Source organism: Ornithodoros turicata, chromosome 7 (assembly GCF_037126465.1).
Source record: "Ornithodoros turicata isolate Travis chromosome 7, ASM3712646v1, whole genome shotgun sequence".
Taxonomy (NCBI): domain Eukaryota; kingdom Metazoa; phylum Arthropoda; class Arachnida; order Ixodida; family Argasidae; genus Ornithodoros; species Ornithodoros turicata.
The window spans coordinates 30,736,299-30,761,565 of record NC_088207.1 but is presented as its reverse complement, the minus strand read 5'-3'; the positions used below and the strand labels follow the sequence as shown (position 1 = coordinate 30,761,565).

The 25,267-nt window shown below is 45.4% G+C and overlaps 1 protein-coding gene across 3 annotated transcripts in view; it reads left to right on the top strand.

Moving 5' to 3' along the window:
- Positions 1-25,267, top strand: part of LOC135400793 (protein eva-1 homolog C-like) — a 173,976-nt gene that overhangs the window by 117,976 nt on the left and 30,733 nt on the right. The gene's annotated exons all lie outside the window — the stretch shown is intronic.

Genomic DNA, 25,267 nt, shown 5'->3' with positions numbered 1-25,267 from the left:
CTGTTATGCGGAAACTTTTCCATATTCGAGTTGCGACGCCTCTTCCGGGTTCGCGCGTCACCCTTCGTTTCTTCGTTATTGATCGAGAGTCGGTGTCCGGAGATCGGTCATAGCTAGAAAAGGTTGAGGAATATCGGATACACTACACAGTAATGGCAGCCGTAGTTACATTACATTTTATTGGCATATCATAACATTGTGTAGATCGGATTGGATTAGGTGAATGGCGTATACATATATGGACATGGTGGTTCTAAAAGTATATATGGCCGGCTTTACCAGGAGAATTACAGCTGACCACCCATGCAGAGGAGCTTGGGGTTGGTGATGCGAAAGGAGAAACAAATAAAGAAATATGGTGCACTCGAAAAATCTCACAAACGGGTGTGCAAGTCTGTAGAACTACTGAGTCCAGTAAGGTCCACCTTGTTCCATACTGGGACCTCCAGGCTTCAAAACTTGCTGTGCTGTGCGCCTGAATGCTTCGTATAGACATTTATGCCTCGACACTGCACATGCAGCAATGCAGCAATACAACGTCGTCCTTGCTTCGTGTATAGAACTACAAGGCGTTCCTACCTTTTGTTAGTTGTCTTGACGAAACAATCCAGTCCTATACATCGTACATACCCACGACTTCCGCCACAAAATCAATCACACAAACGCCCTTTACATGTAGCGTGTCTGCTCAATCAGAACGTTTCTTCCATTGCTTGCGTTCTTCACACAACGCGAATGATCATCTCCCAGGAGCATCGCGCAGTGAGACTACTGTTTAGAGAGGACAAATGCAATTTGCTTGGCCCACAAACGCCAATAGGAAAGACGGCCACTCTGCATTAGGGACTATGTTTGCAGACGCATATCGGGTTTCGGCTGCCATCAAATATTCACGGCGCTTCCTCTTCTCCTTGGCCACGCTGGAGAGAAGTTCTTAAATCAATTATATGACTGTTCCTCGTCGGAACCGCGCTCAGCAGCTAGCTCTTCCGCCATTTCTTCCGCCAAGGTGGTTATGAGTTACAAACAAAGAGTCCCGTCGCCGTGCTGCGTCCAAGACGTCACCGTGTTGGCCGCAGCTTGCGAAGTGTGAAACAGACGGGTGGTCACCACGACCGTAAATGAATGAAACGAAACGTGTTGTTTCGCGGAGCACTCGTCATGATTATGATCCATAGGTTTATATCAGGGTTGGCTACCGGAAACGGAAACAAGAAACGTTAATTACCGAAATTCAACAGGAAACAAAAATGGGAACGGAAACAAAATAGTTTGTTTCCACTACCAGAAACCGAAACGGAAACGAAATTCAAAAGTGGTAACGTTAACGGAAACCAAATTCGCAGGACTTTTCCCTCAGTGTTTTCGCGTTAATATGAAAATTATATATACCAGCACTATTCTTCCAGTCATCATTCATTCATTCATTCGTTTATTTTCGGAACTTTCTTTCGCGTTGAGCCCATTGCGCAGCAAGATGGACGCGAAACTTTTGGGTGACGTGTTATTTTTGCGCACGAGCGGACACTTTTGAAACTTAAAGGCATGTATTTCCGCAACCTAGAGAGGCATCTACTTGCGGTGTATAAGATTCGTGACGAACTTTACATTAAAGTCTTTCGTGTTTGAGTTTGGTGTGGCTCTCCTTTCGCATCCATTATGTAACTAGAATATCTGACATGAAGAAGCCAAAACCAGACAGTACCCAAGTAGCACAACATCTTGGCCCAATATTGGCACAGTATCGATCCAATATTGGGCCGGTATTGCCAATATTGGTCCAATATTGGGCCAAGATCTTGTGCTACTTGGGCGAGTTCCGGATGAGAAACAGAAACCAGTACCGAAATTACCGCCGAAACGGAAACGACATTCTTAAAAGCAAACGGAAACAGAAACCGCTACCGCAAAATCGTCCAGAAAAGGAAACAGAAACGGAAACAAAAAGACGAGTTTTTCAGTTATGGGAAATGGAACCGGAAACAATAATATTTTCGCTAACCAACCCTGGTTTATATGTCATCAGCTTCGTATTTCCACAATAAAGCGAGAATTCGATTATGCATACGTTGGCCGACTTAGAACACTGCGACACTGCACGTGCCCGCCAAGGAGATGTCGAGGTTGATTGATCGATACGTTGTGTTCTGTTGATCTGCTCTTTAATGAATCTCCCTTATAAATCAACCTCGCTAAGAGACTCAGCAAGCAAGGTTTAAATGCGATCGGTGAACATCACGCGTCTCCGCGCATTACCCATTGAACATCATAGTTTCAGATTCGCCAAGACTATGTGACGTCATCGAGAGGTCCAGCGTCCGCCTCCTGGCAACAGCGCGTGCACCTTTCCTGTCTTCGCTCTCCGCCCCACGTTGGAAGACTGCCAGCAGCTGTAGTGAAGAGACAGAAATCTGCCTTGGTGGAGCAACGTTGCCAGATTGGCAAAGATAGCGTTCACCATGACGTCATGCTTCTCGAAACTGTATATAGGAAGAAATTAATTTTATGATACACGCCGCATGGAGAAAATATATTTTGGGGAGAATACGATGTGAGACATCTTGAAATAAAGTTGTTCTTTCTTTTTTTTTTTTATGTGAGACAGAGACACGTGGGTTGCATTTCAATGGCATAAACTCGGTAGGGTTCAGAAACAATTTAATGCTAGCAGTTTAATCCGCAGCTTAATGTCAGCTATGTCCAGTGCCCTCATGTAGTGCGGTGGGACAGAAGTCGCGTTGTGAACCAGTGAAGTTTGCTGTTCCTTGCCCTAGCCTTTTTTTTCTTAATTCTATGTTAGCGCCGCGAAGCAACTGTGGCTATGAGCGGCGTAAACAGATGCGGACAGAAACAACAGAGAAAGGACAGCAGGAAGGTGTGGAGCACAGGGGCGGTAGTATCAGGGATCGGAACCGGTATTTTTTTTTTGGTTCAGGTGCGGGTTCAGGCATATTGGTTCGGTTCGGGTTTAGCTCCACTGAACCGAAATTATCAGCTTGAGCCGATTCAAGTATATCGGTTCGGTTGGGGTTCGGCTCAGGGAGAACACCCCCCCCCCCCCGCACACACACAGACAAAAAAAAAATCGCTCAGCGGTCGGGACATTTACGGGGATTGGAACAGTTACTTTTTTCGGTCCCGGTTTAACCGGTTCATGGGCAGTAATTTTGCTACATGAAAGCGAGCTTACACTCACTGTACACAGTTGTAAGAGAAAGGTGTGAGATAACCGTTTCAGGTGAGTTAAAAAAAGGTCGGTCAGTAGTACAATGATTTCACCTCTGAACCGATTCCCGAACCGGTAACCGTATGATTTTTTTTGTTGTTCAAGACAAGCAAAAAAAATTGTTCGGGTTCGGTTCAGTTCGGGTTCGTCAGAAAATAACGTTTTTTTCCGGTTTTCGGTTCGGGTTCAGTTCCGGTTCCGATCCCTGATTAGTATGCATCTTGCGCCGACTTCAGGGAGAACTGTGACGACAGCCCTAGCCTTTGGAGCAACACTTTGATGGAGCTGAAGATATTGTACAATAGATGAGGCAATGAAACATAGAAGGAGGCATAAAACTCTTGAGTATTACAACGCTCACCTGCATACTTCGATGAAATGATGGAAATTGATGGCACATTCTCTCTTACGTTGGCGCCAGTCACACTCACACCTTCCCCGACGAACGCACTCGTGGCGGGTGCGTTGCTACGGGCATCCTCGTGCTATACCATGATGCTTTCACGTTGCCAATCCCTTGTTTACAGTAACCGCTCTAGAGACAATACCGAAAATAAAGAGAGAGGAAGAGGATGCACTTGTCATACTTTTGCTGCAGGGTACAAATGCATTCCATTAATAGAACCACACACACAAACAAAAAGAATTATGTGCGCCATATTCGGAAAGTAATGAAAAAGTTTTATCGCTGCGGCAGAAAAGTACACGCGAAGGCAGAGGAAAGGCTTCCTAATGTACAAACATAGATAGATAGATATAGAGAAGAAGAAAAATGTACACTAGTCGCTTGCGCTGTAGCTTGGGTTATGCTGCCCTTCAAGAGGGAAGCACTCTAGCGGACCATAATATATAAATATATGGATGAGTTATTTAAGCGAGATGGCTACTTCTCTGGCATCGTAGAAGAATGATATATAAGAGAGCGCTGTCATAATAACGCGTGTCTTGGAACTGTCAGTGATTGCGCACTTAAAGCAGATTGGCGATCCAGGCATGGATGCGTGTGCTATAGGAAGAATGCTGGAATAATCACATTGGCCTTCTGGTTGAGCGAAGGTATAACAGGCCTTGGTTATTTTCCTTTACTCTCTGATTCTTCGTTTTCCAGAAGTGACTGATGGTTTCTGGAAGCTTCGCCGACGTTAGCTAATCACCTCCAATGAGGATAGATGACTCTGGAAGAACTCGCGTGACTCGACCCAACAACTGGTGTAGTTGTTGTTTTCGTTCTGGTTGTGTTCGTTTATTCTACTCGCGCGACCCCCTCAAGTCGGAGTCGTGACGTATGAGAGTTATCGCACGTCTTCGACTCCAGCGACCCGCACAGAGAGGAGGGTCGCTGAGAGTCGGCTCTCGAGCACTTCTAGCTTTGAACTCTCGAGTTTTAGAGCGAGATGATGACCACGGGTCATGACGACTCTGGAGTTGCTCGGGTCTAATAAACCAACGCGCCCAGTACATACGTATATGACACTTAGCCAACAAGGAGATAGTGCAGGATCTCGGTATGTTCGTTGTGGCTTGCCAGCGAAAGTCGGCGATTGGAAGCCAAGCAGAGACTTAGGTTTCTTGGTCACACGTCGGTAAAGTCCTTGAACGTCACATTGCAAAACAGTGAATCCTCCACGAATTTTAGAAAGATTATGCGTGGAACACCAAAGCACTTGCAAGATAAAGCATGAACCGCATGGCACGCAAAGCTATCCGAACGCAATGAGGGAGAGAAATAAGATAAAATAAATTGTGCAGATCGCGTGTCCAAGTATTTCATCCACCCTGAAGCCACCTGACATAACATTACCCAGGCTCATCCGCATAAACAAGAGGGCAGTGGCGCCATCTACGCAATATTGTCGACAACGCTATCTAACACATGTGCGCGCTGCAAGCGCTTGCTTGCTCCCATTCTTTTACTGTATTGAACGTATCGAGAGCACCTATTTGGAGAAAGTGGAGCAGAAGTAACGGAGAACAAACACAATGACAAGTGAATACCAGGAAAACAGTTAAACAACACTGGACTAGTCCCCTTGAGCGTGCGCCTGATACGCTTCTGACACCCGTTATACATCATCATGTCACGCTGCACAATATAATCGGCGACACCCTTTTGGGACAGGCGACGCGATACGGGCCGTTGTTACAATCATCTGTTTTTCTTTGGCACTGGAGTATCTATTTCTCGGAAGGTCGTATCGCATGTCAGCGACAACTGCGGCGAAGAGGGACTCCGGAGACGAACGACCATCTCAGGCAGGGGTTGAGCATCTAGGGGTTCGTCACTCACACGTGAAATACTTGCTCGCTGCCGTGTCGTGGGAACGGGGCATCGGTGAAAGCGAGCCACGAGTATATATATATATATATTTTTTTTTTCCCGGAAGATATACTATGGAACGTTTTCTTTGTGTGTGTGCGCGCCTGATGCGTGTGTGTGTGTGTGTTTGAAAACATGAAAGCTCACCACCTAAACGAGATCTCGATTTGTGTTGCTTGGTTCGTTTCACCGTGGTGGTACAAGTTGATATGAAAGTGCAAGCATTACGACGTGAAGATCTGAGATCTCCGACGTCCTTGAGATCACGCAGGACGCCTAGCAATAACACGAACAACTAGTAAATCATGGTAATCTTGAACGTTGCCATTTGAAAACTACGAAACATACACACACACACATAAAGAGAAGATGATGGCATGGGGCTCATGTCAGCCAGTTGGCTGTGCACTGGGCAATTGTATAGAGAATAGTCGTGTATAGCCGTGAAGATGCCCACTCGTGTGCGGCGAACAACGGCAAGCTACTTCGGCACCCCCACCCCAATGAAAGATAATAATGGATATGGCCAGGTGATCAAAGCACGGCCAACTACCGCACTGTGGTGTCTTGGATGTCCTAGAACGCATAGCTTCCTGTCGCCCATACCACCAACATATCAGGACTAGGCTTGGAGCGCCTTTAGATGGGCTGACTACCATCAGCTTTCTTGCCATTTACTGTTTTTGTTCAAAATAAAGTCGTTGTATAGGGCTGAACTAGAATAAGACACCTATGTGTCATACCGTGTCTTAACCCTAACGCATCTTCTCCCCGTTTTCCTAAGTCGTCTCTTTCTGCCCACCATACGTAATACCACCTGATCACACAGAATTCGACAGGACGGACTGCGCTTTTTCATCTACATTCTGATTTAAGCTCCCCACCGTATGGCTAAACGTTGCAGCTCTAGCCCAACAATCAAATAAATAAGCTTTGGCACCTTATGATTTAGGAAGGTGATTTCTATTAGCCGTCATGTACGCATTTTCCTCGTCCGATCTGAGAACGAATCTAAGTCAAGCCTTCATTTGAAAAGGACGGTCGCATCCGTACAAATCGATCTCGAAACTATGATGTCATTTTTGTTCCTCGTGGACCACAGACCACGGTATCGAAATTCCCACGCGAAAGAGTGGTGTAGTTTGACGTTTATTCGATGGAATACATGAGCAGACGCCGGATGTGGAGAGTTCGGCGGAATTCTCTCTCTGGAAAAACGAGAAAACGTCACTCCCTAAGCACCAATGAGAGCGCGACCTTGAGAAAAGGAATGCCGTGGCCGTGCGGGCGTCTGGATGGCGCCTTTCTCCTCTGAGCCAACATCACTTAGATACAGAAAGCCTGCGCGCTCGTCGACGTGACGTAACAATTAAGAGTCAGCCAAACAGGATCGTGTTTTCAACGGCCGTAGCCAATCACGATCGAGCTTTCAGCGGTCGTGGCCATGGAGAAGAACCACCGTCGTCTGCGAGTTGTGATTGGACGTTCCCGGGTACTAAATGGGAAGACTTGGAATTAAAGCGCGAAACGATCTCAGTGTTTCTCAAAAGTGATTTACTGGAAAGCGTCTTGCACTTTTTATCTAAATATTTAGGTCTGCAGGTTCCAGGTGAGCTGCAACCATTTGCGGATTCTTGAATTCGCAGAACGGTGAATCGCAGTATAGCAGACGAATTCTGACTCTTAATTGAAAGAGGGAGACGAGGCAATGCGCAGGCTTTCTCTATCCATACAGTTGGTGTTGTCTGAGCGCCGCTCCCGCACTCCTCCGCTCAGGTAGTGACGTCACGGCGGATCCTTTTCAGTCATGGAGGCAGCGCTGATCTTTAACATCAGTTAATTCCTGAGCACTTTCAGAAAAAAAAAAAGGAATAAAACGACCACGTAGATTGTCGGTCGATGCTGAATGGTATCGCGGTATCACAGATGGGTTTCCGGATGCGACTTTTTCTTTTAAGAATGCACGTACATTAGGGTTCTAAGGGGTTCCCTCCATCCGAGGCTTCGTCCGAACTAAACCAAACCTTGGGGATTCGAACTTCAATCTACAAATTCAATTCAATGAAAGAATGAAACCCATCCGCATTCTACGCTTTTATGGCAACGCTTCAGAAAGTCAAGGAAATCGGTTGCGCAGGAGTTGGGAAGAAAGGCAAATAGAGTGAGACGCACGAAATTACATTGCCCCGGTTGACTCGTTCTCTTGGGGACGTAATCGGATACCCTACACGTCAATAACTGGGTGGAAAAGGGATATAATTTTTGCCTGTATTTGTGTATAGCAATATCTCTTCGTTTTGAGAGGAAACTTACTGGCAGATAAGATTAAAGTACTTGCATTTATTTCGTTAAGGGAGTGGGCAGCGGTTGGAGCAAGGTAGTCATCGTTTCTCATAGTATCGGAAAATAGTTACGATATTATGTTTTATGTTGTATTTCTACGAGCGGGGTTTTGGCCTAACGCAGTATCGACTTTTCTGGTATACTTGTGGTACAATTTTTCTTCACCACGTAATATCGTTTGAGCGTCGATACGTTGTTTTTAAGAACGGGAAGAGGTTGGACGCTGCTGACTTCCACATCTATCTTACCCGTTAGGAGCGTAAAGTCTTCCTGTATTCCTACGAGCCGGTTCCTCTAAGCTTTTCTCACGTGCCGAAGCTTTGTCCAAATTGCCACGTTGCAATTCGAGAGCCGCCGTGGTCGTGTTTAACCTGGAAACGACACTTGCTGCTGCGTGGGCATTTAATGACATTTTCTTTTCGAGCCTCACAATGAGATGAGCAGATCGCAAAAGCAAGTATGACGTCAACATATGAGGCAGTCCCGTTCTTATAGGTATGAAATGAACTGTGCTGTATAGCAAAGTACCCATCAAAGCGCCGCCGTATGGGAAACACGCGTAGTTGAGTTGTACCTCTTCCGGTGCATTCGAATAATTCCAGGACCGCATTTCCGGTTCCTCTTTGCCTTGGAACTATGCCTTCGTTGTACACGAGAGAGCACTACTGGGATAGCTGCCTCCCGTTGTGCGGAGAACGGTATTCGCTGCGAGATCGACCGATAGAGGGCGAAACTGTCACCTTTCTATTGTGGATAACACGTGGGCCGATGTTCGGAATTGATGGTTCTTTTCCGTAATTCTAGTATACTATATTCACCGGAAGATCACTGTTCTATTCCCCAGTGCTCCACCTTCTGCAGTAAACGCTGAATAAACGTGTAAAAGCAGACGACGCGTCCACAGAATGGTAGTCGATCGTTTCTCCGCAGCGTGCCGACACTGTTCGATCTCGGAGCGAATAACGCTTGACTTTAGTATACCGTTACGCTGTTGAAGGTCCTGAAGCCCCCTCGTATAAGGAGTGCTCGTAATTTGATGACAAGTACAAGTTCCAAATAATACAACGATAGAAAGTGTTGTTCGCTGCGAGATCGCCCTATAGGTGGCGACGTCGTCACCTGTGGATAACACGCCGGCAGATGTTCGAAGTTGATGGTTCTTTTCCGTAATTCTTGTGTACATTCACGGAAGCTCACTTGTGCCGCGATGGTACGATACTCTTCGGTTCCCCAGTGCTCCAACTACTGCACTGAACGCGGAGTAAATGTGTAAAAGTAGACGACGCGAGGAAGCCATTCACACTACGGTAGTTCATCGTTTCTCCGCCGCGCGCCGACACCGTTCGATCTCGGAGCGAATAACGTCACCGAGTTGACGTTAACGTCATAGAGTTGATAACGTCACCGTGAAGCTACTGTACCCACCGGACCCAATGAGCATGCAGCGTGCATGAGTCAGATTCTTAGTCAGAGTCTTATTATCTGTCGTGTAGTCTTAGTCTTAGAGTCAGAGTCTTATTATCTGTCGATTACGTGCGGTAGACATGGGACTTCGGAAGCCACGTTATCGACGCAAGATGTTCACAAGATGTTCGCTCGCGTGTCACAAGAGCATACATAAGCGACCGCCACTGGAAGCAGCGTAATAACAATTAGCTCGTAATTACACTCCGAAAGCTGTACGTTTAAAAAAACCTCATATAGGCACATTTCTGCAAAAATGTGTATCGGAAAATGGGCAACAACATCTCCATACCCATTCAAAGCTTGAACCAGGAATGGGGGAATTGGCGTTTAAGAAAAAGACAGTGAGACACAGTCAATATGGCAGACTGAGACTTACTACCCGCTCGCAAAAGCCCACAACACACGGACACACACATTTATTACATCGCTAACTTGGCATTCGGAACTAGTTAACCTGAACAACGAAATGGAATATGTCTAAACGGTAAAAGGTGTACGTACACGTAAGTGGCTAGTCCAGCTATGTAGTGAAACCGCACAAAAGGGAGTATACAGCATCAACACGTTACTCCGCTGGCTTCCATCTATGGCGGACAAGTCCGTGCAAATATAGAAGTACGGAGTTCCAAGTCTCTCTTTCCCATAGTATTCGTGGCATATAGTTTGTGGACACTCCAGTTTGGTCCATTGTCGTCATCTGAGTAGCACATTGAGACTTTCGCTAACCGTGAGTTACTTTTAGCCATTGGTCTGGCACTGCTAAAGCGATGCGCATCTGCGACAATCAGTGTGGAGGACTCCAGGGTCGTAAACCGCTCGTGACTCTCTGCTAGGCTCACGTGGGAACCCGGAAGGAGTAGATGAGCAATGGATATGTGCCAGCGTCTCTCATCGAGTGCATGCCCAAAGCCATTTTCACTGAGCAGAATCTCAAATATGTGCAAGCAGCACCGGGAGGCGTTGCCACGGGAAGATGCACAAGACCCGTCGTTGTTATTCTTTTGACGTATAATAATTTTTTCTGCAGGTAGTATGGGGGAGAGAGGGCGTCCGTACAAATCGAGTCTAATGAAATTACGATGGATTTAAAACATTTACCGCATGGCAACACTATTACCGTGATAGGGCATAGGTCTACAAAATGTTAAAAGGGGATAAAAACCGGGCTGTTTGGCTGTCCATGATAAAAGCGATAAAAATACCCCAGTGCAGGGGACAACAAAAAAGGGACGAACATAGCAGAGCACTGGAAGTCAGTCACTGCAAATTATTAAAATACTGAAAATCAGTGCTCTGTTGTGTTCGTCCTCTTTTTTGTTGCACCCTACTAGTGTATTTCGATCGCTTTTATCATGGACTACCAGACCTCTCTCTCAAAATTGCTTGGTCCCTGGCTAAATCCACCCCACTAACGCTCTGCCCTCAAAGCTCTTTTGACATTTTTTGGACACCATAGGACTTCGATCCCTGTTGTGGGGGCTCATTATTTCATTCCCCACATCACCACTCCTGATTTGTGGAAAGTGCAGGGTGTACGCCTCTTTGTGACAATTTACATACCTGCAGAAATGTCACAAAAAGCGTACGTCTCTCGTTTTTAGAAAATCAGGTTAGATAACGATGTCATTCGGGACAATGGTTGGCTAGGTGCGTGGTATGCGGTGAAGTTCAGTTTTCTTAGAGTGTCAAATCGGATCAAGCCAATGGCGTTTGTGGCAATTCGGAAAAAATTAGGATTGACACAAAAGGGGCGTACGCTCCCCTTCTCTCTTCGAATCAGAAGCGATAACCATATCATTCGGGGCAATAGTTGGCCCAGAGCGTACTATGCGGTGAAGTACTGTTTTTAGGGTGTAGGTATAGGTTAGGAAGCAGAAAACGGCCGGCGTTTATCTCCGGTAGAGGGAAAGTGAAACGTGTAGGAATATTTTTCCGGTTGACAGAGGCAACGCGTATACCTAGCCTCGCAGTGATTGATTGATTCATTGTTGGTTCAGTTGTGATTTCTGGACGAGCTACACATTTAAAAATGTGTGTGTGTGTGTTGGGTAATGGCAGGATAGGCTCGCCGTTGTTGGCCACACGGAAGTGGGCGTCGTCACGACTATAGCCCCCCCCCCCAAAAGAAAAAAAGAACACAAAACACAAAGAAAGGACGGACGGACGGATGGGTGATAGAGGAGCATGAAGGATGGGGATGTGGTGAGGGTGAACGAGTTCGTCGGGGAGAGCAAAGTAAAAATGATCTTCATCAGATAGCACGTTCCTGGCCAACCGGCATCCCGAGTGACATTGTTCTTTCCCCTGATTCGCTGAAAATGGGGGGGCGTACGCCATTTCTGTAGCATTATGCAGTTCATAATTGCCACAAAAGTGGCGTACGCACCCCGTTTTCATAAAATCAAGGGAGAGAACATTGTCATTCGGGATGATGGTTGGCCAGGAGCGTGCTATGCGGTGAAGTTCTGTTTTTAGAGTGCAGAACCAAGCCAGGTATGCTATCATTTTACCATCATACCAGGTATGCCAGGTACCATGCTATCATTTTACTTAGTCGGTAATGATGATGATAGTAAATAAAAAAATGTGGAGTCAGTCATTGATCGTCATTTAATAATATAGTGTAGTGAGAACCTTTGGTGCAGGAAGTACTGACACGGACTGCTTTGTTAGTTAGTGAGTGAGTGAGTGAGTGAGTGAAAAAGAAAAAAAAACGGATTCAGTGAGTTGAGTTGATAAGAAAAAAATGGAGAAATAGGCACTCATTACGAGAGCCGGCTACTACAGATCACTTAGAAAAATAAAAATGGATAACTACAATAAGAACAATGACTGACAACGACCCTCAGTCAGTCACTCACACACACTGTCCACACACACTGTCACACACTATATGTCACACTGTATCCACCAACTTGGAGTCTGCGCAAATTCGCACAAATGCCTGCATGGCGTGGAACTGATGGTTGGGTGGCCAAGGGCCCAGAACCTTGACAACATCAAAGGGTCTGCCATCCAGTCGAGCTAAAGAATGGCTTCAGTGACTTCAATAAGTTTGCATTGCTTTGTTCGACAGAGAAGGAAAAAGAACAGCAATTAAATGATGAATGATGATGTCGGCTCCCGGGCAAAAGCTCACCGGACATAAGCTCAGCGGACAATGCTCGCCGCACCGCAGGCCTCTTTTTAAAATGGAACATTTATCTTCATGGTCATAAAATCCGCAAAATCGTGTGAAATACGTAAAAGGCTCTCCTGACCTAACCTTGGTCAGTCTCAACGGGTGTCAAAAGTCAATTTTCCTCCTCAGCCAACTCAAAGAATGAGACTTTGACTGTCCTGTCCTAATGATTTCTACTAGTGCCCAAGAATGCAATAAATAAAACAGTTGCAAAAGAAGAGGCAGGTAAAGTGGTGAGCTTTTGTCCGCCTCCGGTGAGCTTATGTCCGCCTCCGGTGAGCTTATGTCCGATGAGCTTTTGTCCGCGCCCGGATGATGTCATGGGGTGTTCGAGACGAATACTATATAGTGCTATATCACGGCTCGTCACAGAATACGTTTCCTTGTTAAAAGATCAACCGTACCTACTTTTCGAATGTTACAGTGGCAGTGCAATTCACGAGAAAGATTATTCTGTAACTCCACAGCTTGGTTGGCTGGCAGGTTGCCAGTGTTTGTGGTCGTTCATGTTTGCTGTTCTGTGGTCGCAGGGTTAATTACGTATGACGCAGTAATCATAGCTTTTTTTTTTGTATAGGTATAACAAAAGCTATTTGTTGTAGAAAATGTGAGAACGGGTTTCATTGAGCCCGAGGACATCGCTCATTCCCTTACAGAGCACACAGAACACACACACACAAAAGAAAAACGGGGAGTCGCAAAGAGTTTTAACGAGATATACATCGTCCGTACGCTCGTTGTCAGGTGCTGCTACATCTTATTTGAAACAGACGGAGGAAATAATGAGGCTCAACTTGATGCTTAAGCCCCCTCTCTAGAAACAAGACAGAAATACAATACAGACAACGCTTTCTGCTCCTCTTCATTTGTACTTTTCTTTAAAGCGCACCAAGCATTCGATAAGCACACTGGGGACTCGGTAAGTCATCCCTCTCTGTTCTTCATTTTCCTTCCCTTTTTTTGCTATTCCCCACTGGCTATCCTCTCAGAAGGAGTTCTGCCGTAATATATGCCTGCATTGGAGAAGGATTTCTTCTCTGTTTTCCCCCTGTGCCGTCTCCTGCAAGAATTAAAGAAAAAGCAAACAGGGAGGATGTGTGGCACCCTGTGCCATTAGCATAGTAAATGCCCTCATATGCTAAGGCTCGATGGCATTTCACTTTACTCACTGGCTGCGGAAATGAACTCTTTCAGTGGAACCACTCGTAGGAGAAGAACACGGTCCGTGCAGGTCTTCAGCGTGCACTCATGTGTGTCTGATGGAGGATTTCCGTGCAGATAGATCTTTCTTGATGATGTGTGTACAGGACGAGCACTTCAGCTGTGATTGGTTCCGCTATAGAAACACGGCCCCCTCGAAGCTTGCGCTGGAGATCAGCAGCTTGTTAAAACTTTCAGAAGTGCAAAGGCGAGCCGAACACGAGACGCTCCCAGCTATTTTCTCTGTCAAAGAAGCGAACCGATGATGATGAGGAGTGTTTAGAAAAGCACTAAAGTGAAAAAAAAAACAAAGAATTCCTCGTGGTATGAAAGGTAACGTTACTTTGACTCGAACACAGAAGGAACGAGACTCCTTCGTGTTTCATGAGTGAAAGTTTCTGCGCATTTTGTGAAATACTTTGGGGATTCTGCGGCACGCGAGACGTTCTCACTTATCGAACGCATAGAAAATTTATTTTTATTTTCTTTATTATTTTTCGTTTTCCTGATTTCTTGAAAACAGGAGGCGCGTGCCTTTCTGTGGCAATTTGAATTGCCACAAAAAAAGGCGTATACGACCCTCTCTCTCCTCAAATCAAGGAGCGATAACTGTATCAGTCGGCACAGTGGTTTTGCGCATAACGTGTTTGCTGTCAAACCGGATATCGTTTTGGCACCAAACCGGAAGCAGTGAAAACGGCATGTATAGGAGAGGTTCCCGCGAGAAAAAAAAAAAAGAAAAAGAAGAAGAAAGGCGTACATTCTTAAAGCAGAACTTCACATAACATGCCGAATTCCATAGAAAGCGCAAAGCATACGCTTCTTTGTGACAAGTAATACCTGACACTCTAAAAACAGGTGGTGGTGGTGGTGGTGAAAGGGCTCGCCGTTGTCGGCCTCACAGAGGTGGGCAACGTCACGACTGGCGCCCTGGGGGATGTGCGTCCTGGGCCGACTTCTAAGGGAACTGTGCCGACATATGTCTGAAAGCGTCTGAGGAAAACCCAGGAAAAACCCCAGACAGCACAGCCGGCTCTAAACACAAGAAACTTTACCACATAGCACGCTCTTAACCAATCACCATCTCGAAAGACATCGTTATGTCCCCTGATTGGTTAAAAACGGGAGGCGTACGCCTTTTTAGAACACTTATGTAGTTCCCAAAAAGGCGTACACTCTTAAAAACGAACTTCACCACATAGCACGCTCCTAGCCAACCATCACCCCGAATGACAACGTTCGCGCCCCTGATTTGTTGAAAACGTGAGGAGGAGCCTATTTTGTGTCTATTTATGTCTATTGTGTCTATGTATCTATTGTGTCTATTATTATGGTCGGACTAGGAGCGTGCTATGTGGTAAAGTTCATTTCTAAGAGTGCAGGGTATAACATGGCGGCACAAAAAGGCGTACGCCTCTCGCTTTCAATGAGTCAGGATGGACGACTCCATTCGGAGTGATGGTAAAACTACGAGCGTGCTATGCAGTGAAGCTCTGTCTTGGACCCGTGCAGTGAGCTAGCCAGTGGAGTGTCACAAAAGCGGTGCTCCGCTTTCTGCGTGATACGGGCCTCCTGAGCTCCCTCTGATCCGAGTGTCTTTTCTTTCTTTATTTATTTGAGCCGAGTGTCTTTTCTTTTTTATTATTTATTTATTTGTCTTTTGTTATTTCTTTTTCCTTCTTCTTGTTTTTTCTTTCTTTTTTAGGGAATAGCAAGCCGGCGTGCTGCATGGCTGACCTTTCTCCCTTTCTTTTTCTTTTTTCTGTCAATAAATTCCCCCCCCCCCCCCCCCACTTCTCTATTAAGAGTGCACGCAAAAAGTAGCATCTATACGTCGGTACTTACTGAAGAGCACCGTGTTTCTACACGCTAAAGTTAGGGCGGTTGAGGTACTTCTCAGGAAAGAGTGCATGCTGGTGCAGGAATACTATACTCCCGTTCCCTCAGATTTCAGGGGAGGTGCGGCATTGGTTACACAACAACGTCGACGTGACTTTATCGTAAAATCAGGCGCATCACCTAACGACATACTACCTTGTTTGTTTGTTTGTTTAGGGGTTTGAGGAAATACTGCTACCGTCGCCTCTGCTCTATACCGATATTAGCAATATGTCAATCTCACGCGTGAACGAGCCTTCGACTGCTCTCAATAGCCATCTGCATCAACGGAACCCAGCCGAGAAGCTTCATAACACCAATATCCTCTTTCCTATCCTAGAGGATCTTGTTCGTTTTCAAAATTATTACGGAGAAGACAAAAAATGATCTCTCGAGTTACTGCCTGTTCTCGCGTTCCTTGCATTTATAAAGATTCCGTAGCAAGCGCACAATTTATCACCACGAAAATAGGCTTCCGGAGGTAGCGGCATACCAACCTTCATAACTCAGGACTTGTAACCGCACACTGGCACATGGTACCGCCGTCCTCTTCTCTGATGCGTAAGGTTCCCATTAAAGGGAGTATATAGGGTGAAAGAAAGAAAAAAAAAAAAAGAAAAGAAAAACGGAAACCACGGTGTCACAGTATACGCGTGAAGCTCGCAGTATATTTCGTACGTTCTCACGAAAGCTATACTGAGAAAAATTGAATCCCGGATTTTCTGAGAAACTGGCTGTGTCTTTCTGGAGTGGTAATCTAAAATAATGATTAGCCCGAGCAGCTTGCTCAGCGGCGGAAGCAGCGTGATATTAGTAAAGAGTACATTCCCATTTTTCGGCGTAATAGACTTGCAAAAAGAGGTCGCCCCTTTTGCGAAGTCTATTATACGCTGAAAAATTCACGTATAGTTGTGTGAGTGAGCATCGCACTTACAATACCAGATGCATGAACTGCGCGCACATCTGGCTCCCATGTGTCGCATCATCACACCCGGCTGACTTCGAGAAGCGTATAGTGATTCACCGGGGAAGCGGACCACTTGTTGTTACATAGAACGTCAACCCCAATCTTTTTCGTAGAAGAGACCGACCCCTCCGGAGTATGTGAGCAAAAGTGACAACTATCTTCGGATGGAGCCGACCTCCTTTGCGTACGAGCCACATGGCATGTGTAGTGCAAACCATAGTGAAGGTACATAGCGCTCTGGGTGAAATAGCAAGAAAACTTATTACGTATTTCGACTTCAACTATATATACATGCTGCGAGTATAACCACAACAGAACTACATGCATCATGATGCGATGAGGCATTTTACGGTATAGGAATGTATACGGTACCGTACCTCCAGGGCATGTGGACAAGCTAAATCATGTGTTTTGAGCGTTCTGAGTATTCTTACACCATGAAGACAGAAATTCATCTGATAACATGCTCAAAGCGTACTATACTGCACTGACCATTATCGATACATAGAGTTTACGATAGCTGGCACGTACATATAAGGGGTATAAATATCCGTTCATTATAAGAACGACTAACTACTTTGTTCTTACTTATACTTGAACAACTTTCTGAAGGGGGATATATAGATCCGAATATTAACGTCGCCGTCTGGGGTTAATATTTGTGACGGCTGCGTTTATGTCCATCTATTCATTAGTACAGCTGGCCGTAATTCGTTTTTGAGAAGTCTTCTAATTTTTCGAGAAGTATACACAAAAATGGTGTAGGTGCCGCTTATCCTCTCTGGTCCCTCGATGGAAAGCGCGCTTCTTTAGATGGCAAGAAGAGCGAGGCCTTGAAAGAGTGAACCAAGCAGATGGCGGTGTTCATTTTTTGTTACCAGATGTAGCGAGAGAAGGCATCGCGGGGAGACTCCATGGACGAACGAACCCGGTGTAGCAGTTAAGCCGATTTCAAAGGAGATGGAGAAAGCAGCGACTTTTCGAGAAGATCTGACGATTGCTTGTGATTCCAGTGGACACCGGTCAATAGAGTCTCATAGTCTTTTTCACCCAAAATCTCTTTACTTGGCGTTATCTCTTCGTGTCACTCTCTGTCAGTAGGTAATGGATACAGGAAGCTCTACTTTCAAAGGAACAAAGAAAATAAAGAAAGGAAAGGCGCTTACAGAAAATCCGCCGGTGGTAGAAAAGCAAGCGACGCGACACATAGTCACAATTTAATATATTCCCTTCTTAATTAGACGCTTACAATGGACATTGTAATATATTCCCTTCTTAATTAGACGCTTACTATGGACATAAAACAAAATATGACAGTAATGTCTGCATTGACGTCTACGTGTTTCCTTCCGGTGAAGTATTGTCGTCACCACACTACCACCACCACATTTGTTTTTACAGCCCGTAGTGGAGAGTCAAAGTGCTTACCAAAGCCCTCGATATCAAACGTCGCACTTACGTCCTCCGCCTGCCAACTGAACGTATATACGGCTTCTGTACCGGTAGCACACGGTAGAGCACTGCACGGGCCGCATTCTTAGGCCCAGGCCCAGCCCAGCCCGAACCCGGCCTTCCTTTGATTTACCCTCCCGTGCCCGGCCCGACTGCTATACAACTAGCCCGAGCCCGGCCCACTGTATCAGGCTATAGAATTTGACCGTGGCTAACTAACAGAGGGGGTAGCGCAGGCTCGAGCCCGACCTAGGCCCTGTAATATACGGGCCCGGGCCCATAATCGTCAAACCCGAGCCCAGCCCAGGCCCGCACAAAGAAGACTGTGCCCGGCCCGGCACGGCTCACAGGCCGGGCGGATTCGGGTAAGCCCGTCACCGTGCGGTGCTCTAATACACGGCTCTTTCTGCAGGACGTTGTCAGAACTAACGCCTTCTTCCGATCCATTAACCCGTCGACCCTCTGCGAAGTGCCTGTGGCGTGTATTGGCATGTCCTGTACAATACGCATGTTGAAGAACAGATAACTGTTGTTCGGGGACACTTTTAAGGAGCTTTTCTTCTAGAAAGATTACTGGCATAAGCAAGCGTTATACAGTTGTACACTTATGCTATTATTAACCCTGTAACGCTATACGGCTGCTGCTGTCTTTCCTGTCCTGACGCCAGAGTTCAGAACCATCGATACCTATCAAAGACCCAAATCTTCCAAAGCTCTGGACACCCGCCGAAGGACGTCCCTCCTCCCGAGCAGTTCTGTGCGCAAGAGGAACGTTAAGGAGCATCGTTTGAATTGCGTGTACTACAGGCCGCAATACGTCTGAACGAAGTGTTCCCCGGACTCCCAGCTATATTCTAGCCTCGAGCGAGTTAATTCGAGCCCAACATTTACTGCGAAATTAATTAGGCCTAGCTCGTGTCGGCACAAGCTGCGGCTCATTACGCCAAATGCCGCCCGGAGGCGCCCTGTTGGGAATTGCAGTCATCAAGTGGGGACAACGGCGGCTAGTCGCTGCCTCGTACAGGCGCCCATTATTATGCTGCATCAAATGCGTGTTCCTACAAATACAATCGTCGTTTGCCGGGGACGAACAGAGGGTCAGATGTGAAGATATTATGTTAGTCATTGGTTCATTTGCGAATAAGCAAATTTGATAGCGGCTGCGTGGCCTTGCGTGTCGTTGAGCTTTTTTTGTCGATAATGTCGATACCTTGTTGCTTGTTCTGACCCATAGTTGAGGGCAAATAATACACTAGACAGACGGCCAACCTAAGGCCGTTAGCGGAACGGTGGCTACATCATCTGTTGTCCAGCCATCATTTGGAATGACATCGTTCTCTGCCCTGATTGGTTGAAAACAGGAGACATACGCCTGTTTTTTGCGGCAATTATGAACTACATAATTGTCACAAAAAAGGCGTAAGCCTTCCATTTAAAAAAAAAAAAAACTCAGAGCAGAGAACGATGCCATTCGAAATGATGGTTGGACTACAAGTGAAGTAGCCGCCGTTCCGCTAACGGCCTTAGGTTTGCCGTCTGACTAGGGTATAAGGGTATCAGCATGGACTTGCGTGGAAATCATCGGCAAGTGTGCAATACCAAATCCGTAAGTGTTGGCGTGGATCCTAAACTGTTTATTCCGTACTTCAGTCTCTTACATGGGCGTTGTACAGGGTGGTACTTTAAGATCAACCTGGCAAAGTGATACATACAGGTCTTTGTAAACGTACACATAGTGGTCGTGCCGCGGCTATACATGTCAGTCTCTTACGTGAGCATCGCACAGGATAGAGCCTTAAGATCAACCTGGCAGAGTGACACACCAGTTCCTTTGTAAACGAGAAGTGTTATACAGGGTGTTTCAGTTAAATCCCCGGGCTAAATAATCCGTGAACGGGTGTACAAATCGAAGAACTTTCTTTTTTACAAGTATCTGTCCGATGCCATCTACAAGGTGCGCACCGTGTGAATGAGTGGGAGGCGCTCATTATTTAAATAGAAATTCGAGTGAGTTTCCTGAAAAAAACGTAACTGCTAAAGCAGGGCGCCGTCGACTTTAAAATGGGTACTACCCCTTTGGGACCTTCAGTGGACAACTTTTAGAGAAAATCTGCTATCGAAGCGGGTCATTTGTTACTGTAATTAATTGGTTTCGGTTTACGTATTTTTGTCGCGGGCTGGTCTCGGCGACGCGCAAAAGCACGTAATTCATTGGTGTAAGGACGTAATTCATTGGTTGATAAGGGAGTGAAAGACAATTAGCATGACCGCACAAGGGTCACAAAAGCCGTAGCTTTCAACAAATCAGCGGGAGAGAGCGCTGTTATTCGGTAAATCTACTCCCAATTATTATTATTTTATCATTACTATTATTATTGTTATTATTATTATTATTATTATTATTATTCGGGCTTCGCAAGGAGCGTGTTATGCAGTGAAATTCTATTTTAAGAGTCTATAGGACTCTACGGCTATCCGTGCTGGTTCGGTGGAAGAGGCCGTCGGTGCTCCTTATTACATGATGGAGGAGAACTCTGTCCATAACTCGAACCTACATGCGTAGAAATCGCAACATCATCTCCCGAATGGCCCATGAGAACACTGGACGACGACTTTGCTGCGGATTTTTTTCTGAAGGAGTCTCCAGTCGACTTGATTGAACGTCCACACGGAACTGCCGGCAACTCGCTTTGCAGCGTAAAAGCTTTCTCACAAAAAGACACGCTTCCGCTCGAAAGAAAACGAAAACGAGGCGTCGATTTTCATCTGCTTCCACGAACTGTGTCATGTAGTTGGATTTCTGTTGTCAAATAAAATCGCCAGAAACCGTACAATCGCTGCCGTGTAGTGCGTGTCTTCCCAGTGTTTTCAAAAAGGATGAAGGAAAGGCAGAAATCTAGAAAATGCTTCTCAAATTGAATTTCTTGCGTGGTCGCTTAGAGAGAATGCAGTACTGGCGTTTGCTAAAACGTGGGATGGAACGAACCTGTTCTTCGAGGTAATTGCATTTCGATTTCAGAACGCTACTTTCGAGTTTCATTATAACGACTGCACGCGCGATTGTGCTTTCGAGAGAAACGCTTCAGTTTCATTCGGGCCTGGATTTCCCTTCCAATTCCGCTGTATTGGACATACACCCGCCCTTTACACGTGAGTACCAAAATAGAGTATTTTATTGGAGAGCAAACGCGTTCGCTATCACTTCGAATCGAGGATCTTTGCGTTTTTTGGTATTTGACGTGGCGAATGTTGTAACATTTCAGTAAAATTGGTTCTCAATCGGAATACGATCCTTGACGGGAAGGGGGGATATATGTTTATTATAATAAAAAAAGGAGGGAAAGATTAGCCTGCTCTACGGCGGCTTGCTGTTCCCTGCAAAGGAAAAAAAAGAAGGAAAAAGGGAGAAAAAGAAAAACATAACAAACAAAAAGGAACACAGACAGACAAAAAAGGGAAATCAACAAACAAAAATGAAAACAAGCACGAAATTGGTCACAGTTCACCCAGAAGGCCACAGACCAGCAGGAACTGAACAACTGCCTTTGCCACCTGAAGAAACAAAAGAACAAACGAAAATTAAATAAAAGTAAAACAAAAAGAAAAGAAAAGAATCGGGAAATAAAGAATACACTAACTAAGATTGGTGCAATGCTGCCGTGTAACGATTGTTGCACTCTAAATCTCAAGCTTTCTAGAGCTTACGCTCTGGTTTTGCAAGCTTGAGATGGTATTTGCTGTCTTCTGGATGCAGTAATAGACAGCATTACACGGCCACTGATCTCTGTGGTTTTCTGTTTCCCATTCGATTCAGAAATTACTTGGATGTTATAGAAAAAATTCATTAACACCACAAAGGTTACATTCCTAACGCTGCAACTTTGCAAAACTGGCATCAGAGGTCGAAAGTCTGTCAACAAATTGTCTATTTACTTACTCGCCAAATTATATATTGCTTGCTTTACTTTATACTTTTTGTTGGCTCCAACTGATGGTGACCGTGTTTCTTACGAAAATATCAGCCGTACCCTTCTCTTAAGAGGTTATCCAGTTATCGTTTTTTGTAGTTGATCTTTCCCTGGCTAATGAGCTAAACTTATGCTGTCTCTGTTTTTACGCCACAGATACCGACGACACTCTAGATGCACCGCCAGAAAATGTGCATATTTCACAACACATAGGCATGACGAAAAAGCGACAGCTGTTCGACATTTGAGATCACTTGATAAAACGGTTTTCGCGCACGTTAACTTGCATTTCATCATTCCCTGCTGTCCCGCGCTACCTCATTCAGTATCAAATTGTTGCCTATACAGGGTGTCCCAGAAAACGTGTCATTGAATTATAATTAAAAAAAAACTACACTACCTAGAGTCATGCGGTCAAGGGCATTTGTTCTTACTGGGTTTTTGCCACCTCCTCATGTGAATGTCGTGTAACGTAAGCTTCATTATGTAAATTTTTGCGAGCTTAAGTCGGAAATTTGCCTAGTAAAGGTCACTTTTTTACCCCACCAATGTGAAGAGCGTGTCTAATTTAGTCAAATTAATGATAATTGACAGGAATATTCAGGAGGTATCCCATCGGAAAAACTAGCCGAACATCATGCTCCACGGAGGTCGCTCAGAATTGCGCACGATGAATTTTACAGCGCAATCTTTGTAAGTCCGACGAAAGGAGGTTGGAAACCCAGCCCTCCCCGACATCGCAGAAAGAGATAAAACAGGCACGGCTTATCAGGTCCGACTTTCGCTGGGATAATGCTTTCCCTCTCCCAATTTTAGGAACTGTTGCTTTTTCTACTATCACTCTGTGGGCTGGCTTCGGAACCTCCTTTCGTCGCACTGAGAGCGATTGCGCTCAAAAAGTCATCGCGCGCTATGGTCCGGTACTGTGAATTATCATGAATTTGACTGAATTCGGCACGCTCTTCATATTGGTGGGGTAAAAAAGTGACCTTTACTTGGCAAATTTCCGAGTTGAGTTCGCAAATATTTACATAATTAAACTTGGACTACATGATTCACATTAGGAGGTGGCAAAAACCTAATAAGAACAAATGCTTTTGACCGCATGATTCTAGGTGGCGTAGTTTTTTTATTATAATTCGATGACACGTTTTCTGGGAAACCCTGTATGTTATGCACCAGTGTGGAACCGTAATCGGTAAGCTACTTATCTCGCAAGTAAGCTCTTTGTCAAGAAGAAAACTTTTCAAAAGCTGTCACACAAGCGTGATCGTAACGTCAATATGTAGCGTTCTTTTTCATAGCATTCTTGCGCGTTACGCGCCAGTAATGTTCCTATGAAAGCATCTGGTAGGCTGCTGGTCTCAGAAACCGTTAAGAGTGTAAGCGAAAAGGAGCACACGCACAAAAAAACTGCTTGTCGAGAATGCATCCAACGGCGTCGCCAAAACGCAGGCAAAGCCATCTCTTCTTGGCGTGCTGTTTACGATAATGTTGCTTATGTATGGATCGTTTGCAACTTTTTCGTACCAGCATTTAGCTCGATCCTGCAAGATCACCGCTTCATCCGTCTTCTTTCCAAGAACAAAATGAAAACAATGTGTCGACTTCACAAGGTGGCAAAGACAGCTTACTGACTATACCGCACAATTTACACGTGGGATGCATGAGCTTCTTCGCCCTTCTTTCAACTTTTTCTCAAATGTAAGCGTATCCGCTCTTCCAGTTTCTCTTTTTATGTCCCTGACACCGGGTTCCTGCCTCCGGTTCTTTCTAAATATTCGCATCCACATCATCCCTTCTCCTTAGATCTATCCCGAATCCCTTCGATTCCATCGCAACCTGTTGAGCGTACGTGGCGCTATGCAAAATAATCCTGTCGTGATGGAGCGCGTCTCAGCACCGTCTGCGCTTCTTCCCTCTCGGACTGTTGTCATGGTAACGGGATGGCCATACGTATCCAGGGTGACTGCCTATGACATCGAACGGTTCCTTTCTTTTACTCCAACCTTCAGGCGTTTCTTTTTCCCGTGGCCCAATTTACAATGGGAGTGAATATTTGTTGTAATCTTCTGAGAGAGAGAAAGAGAGAGAGAGCTGCTCCGAGATTTTTGCTTTGCATTTTCAAGTTACTGTCATTTTGTTTGTTTGGTTTCTACGTGAATATTAGCTTCATATGCTCCTGCACTTCGGTATACTTAGCCCAGCTTCTTCTTGACCTTACCGGGTACCTTTAAGAGGTGTGGAGTAAGCGAAATCCACGTTGATGGAGTTCACATTTCTCCATGCTTTTTTTTTTGTCCACTTTCATTTCCAGAGCCTCGGTATTCGTGGAGGCTGCGCGGTGTGCAGTGCTTATCCTCAAACTCAGAGGCATACCTACGTGATGCCCGCATACTCCAAGCGCAGATCTGTGGTTATCGAATTGTGCGGGCGAAGTCGCAAACAATAGATTTTGAACAAAGAAGAGGAAAAAAATAAAAAGATAAATCTGCTGTGTCAGTGAAAATTGCGGTATAGATGCAGTTCAGACGTGAAGAAACGAGTAGCGGATCCGCTTATTCTCTCCTGAAGTTTAGAAAGACATAGTAAATTTGAGGGGTGCAAACAATCAGAGATGTAGGCTAGGTAACTATAGACAGCACGAGTCAGGGTGATTATGAGGCAAGGGCAAGAGCAAATTTTCTTCGCATTGCTCCAGTGAGTGTTTTGTTGTGATTGTTGCCGCTGTGCCATACATGTTTGTTGTTGCTATTGCGCTGTCGTTGATGTTGCGCACGTGTTATTGGTTGCATATGATTGCGACCCCGATACTTCGTTTTGGTGTGTGCGTGTGTTACGACGCGTTTCTGGTTTCTCTCTCTCTCTTTCGTTTTTCTCAAAGTCTTGTTTCTTTTTTCTTTTTTACTCTTCGAGTTGCAGAAATGGTCGGGTGTCCAATTCAATTTCGCCATATATGTTTTAATTTACTTATCAACTTATAGTGTTTATAGAGTTTGTGTGCGTGTGTGTGTGTGGGGGGGGGGAGGCGCTGAGGTCTGTCTCAACGATTTTTAAGGGGGCGCGGTGTGAAAAGTTGTTGCTGGAGTGTAGGCTGAAACGCCGGCGTTGGAACAATAAGTGCACGCTATATTGTGTATAGCGTCGGGGACGCTACGAGTTGTAGGTACTAGGGTTCAGGACTTCAGGTGACTCTGGTATAGCATTCTACAATATGTCCTCTTGCAGTACTCCCAATTTTCCTATCGTACCTTTCCTTATCCATTTA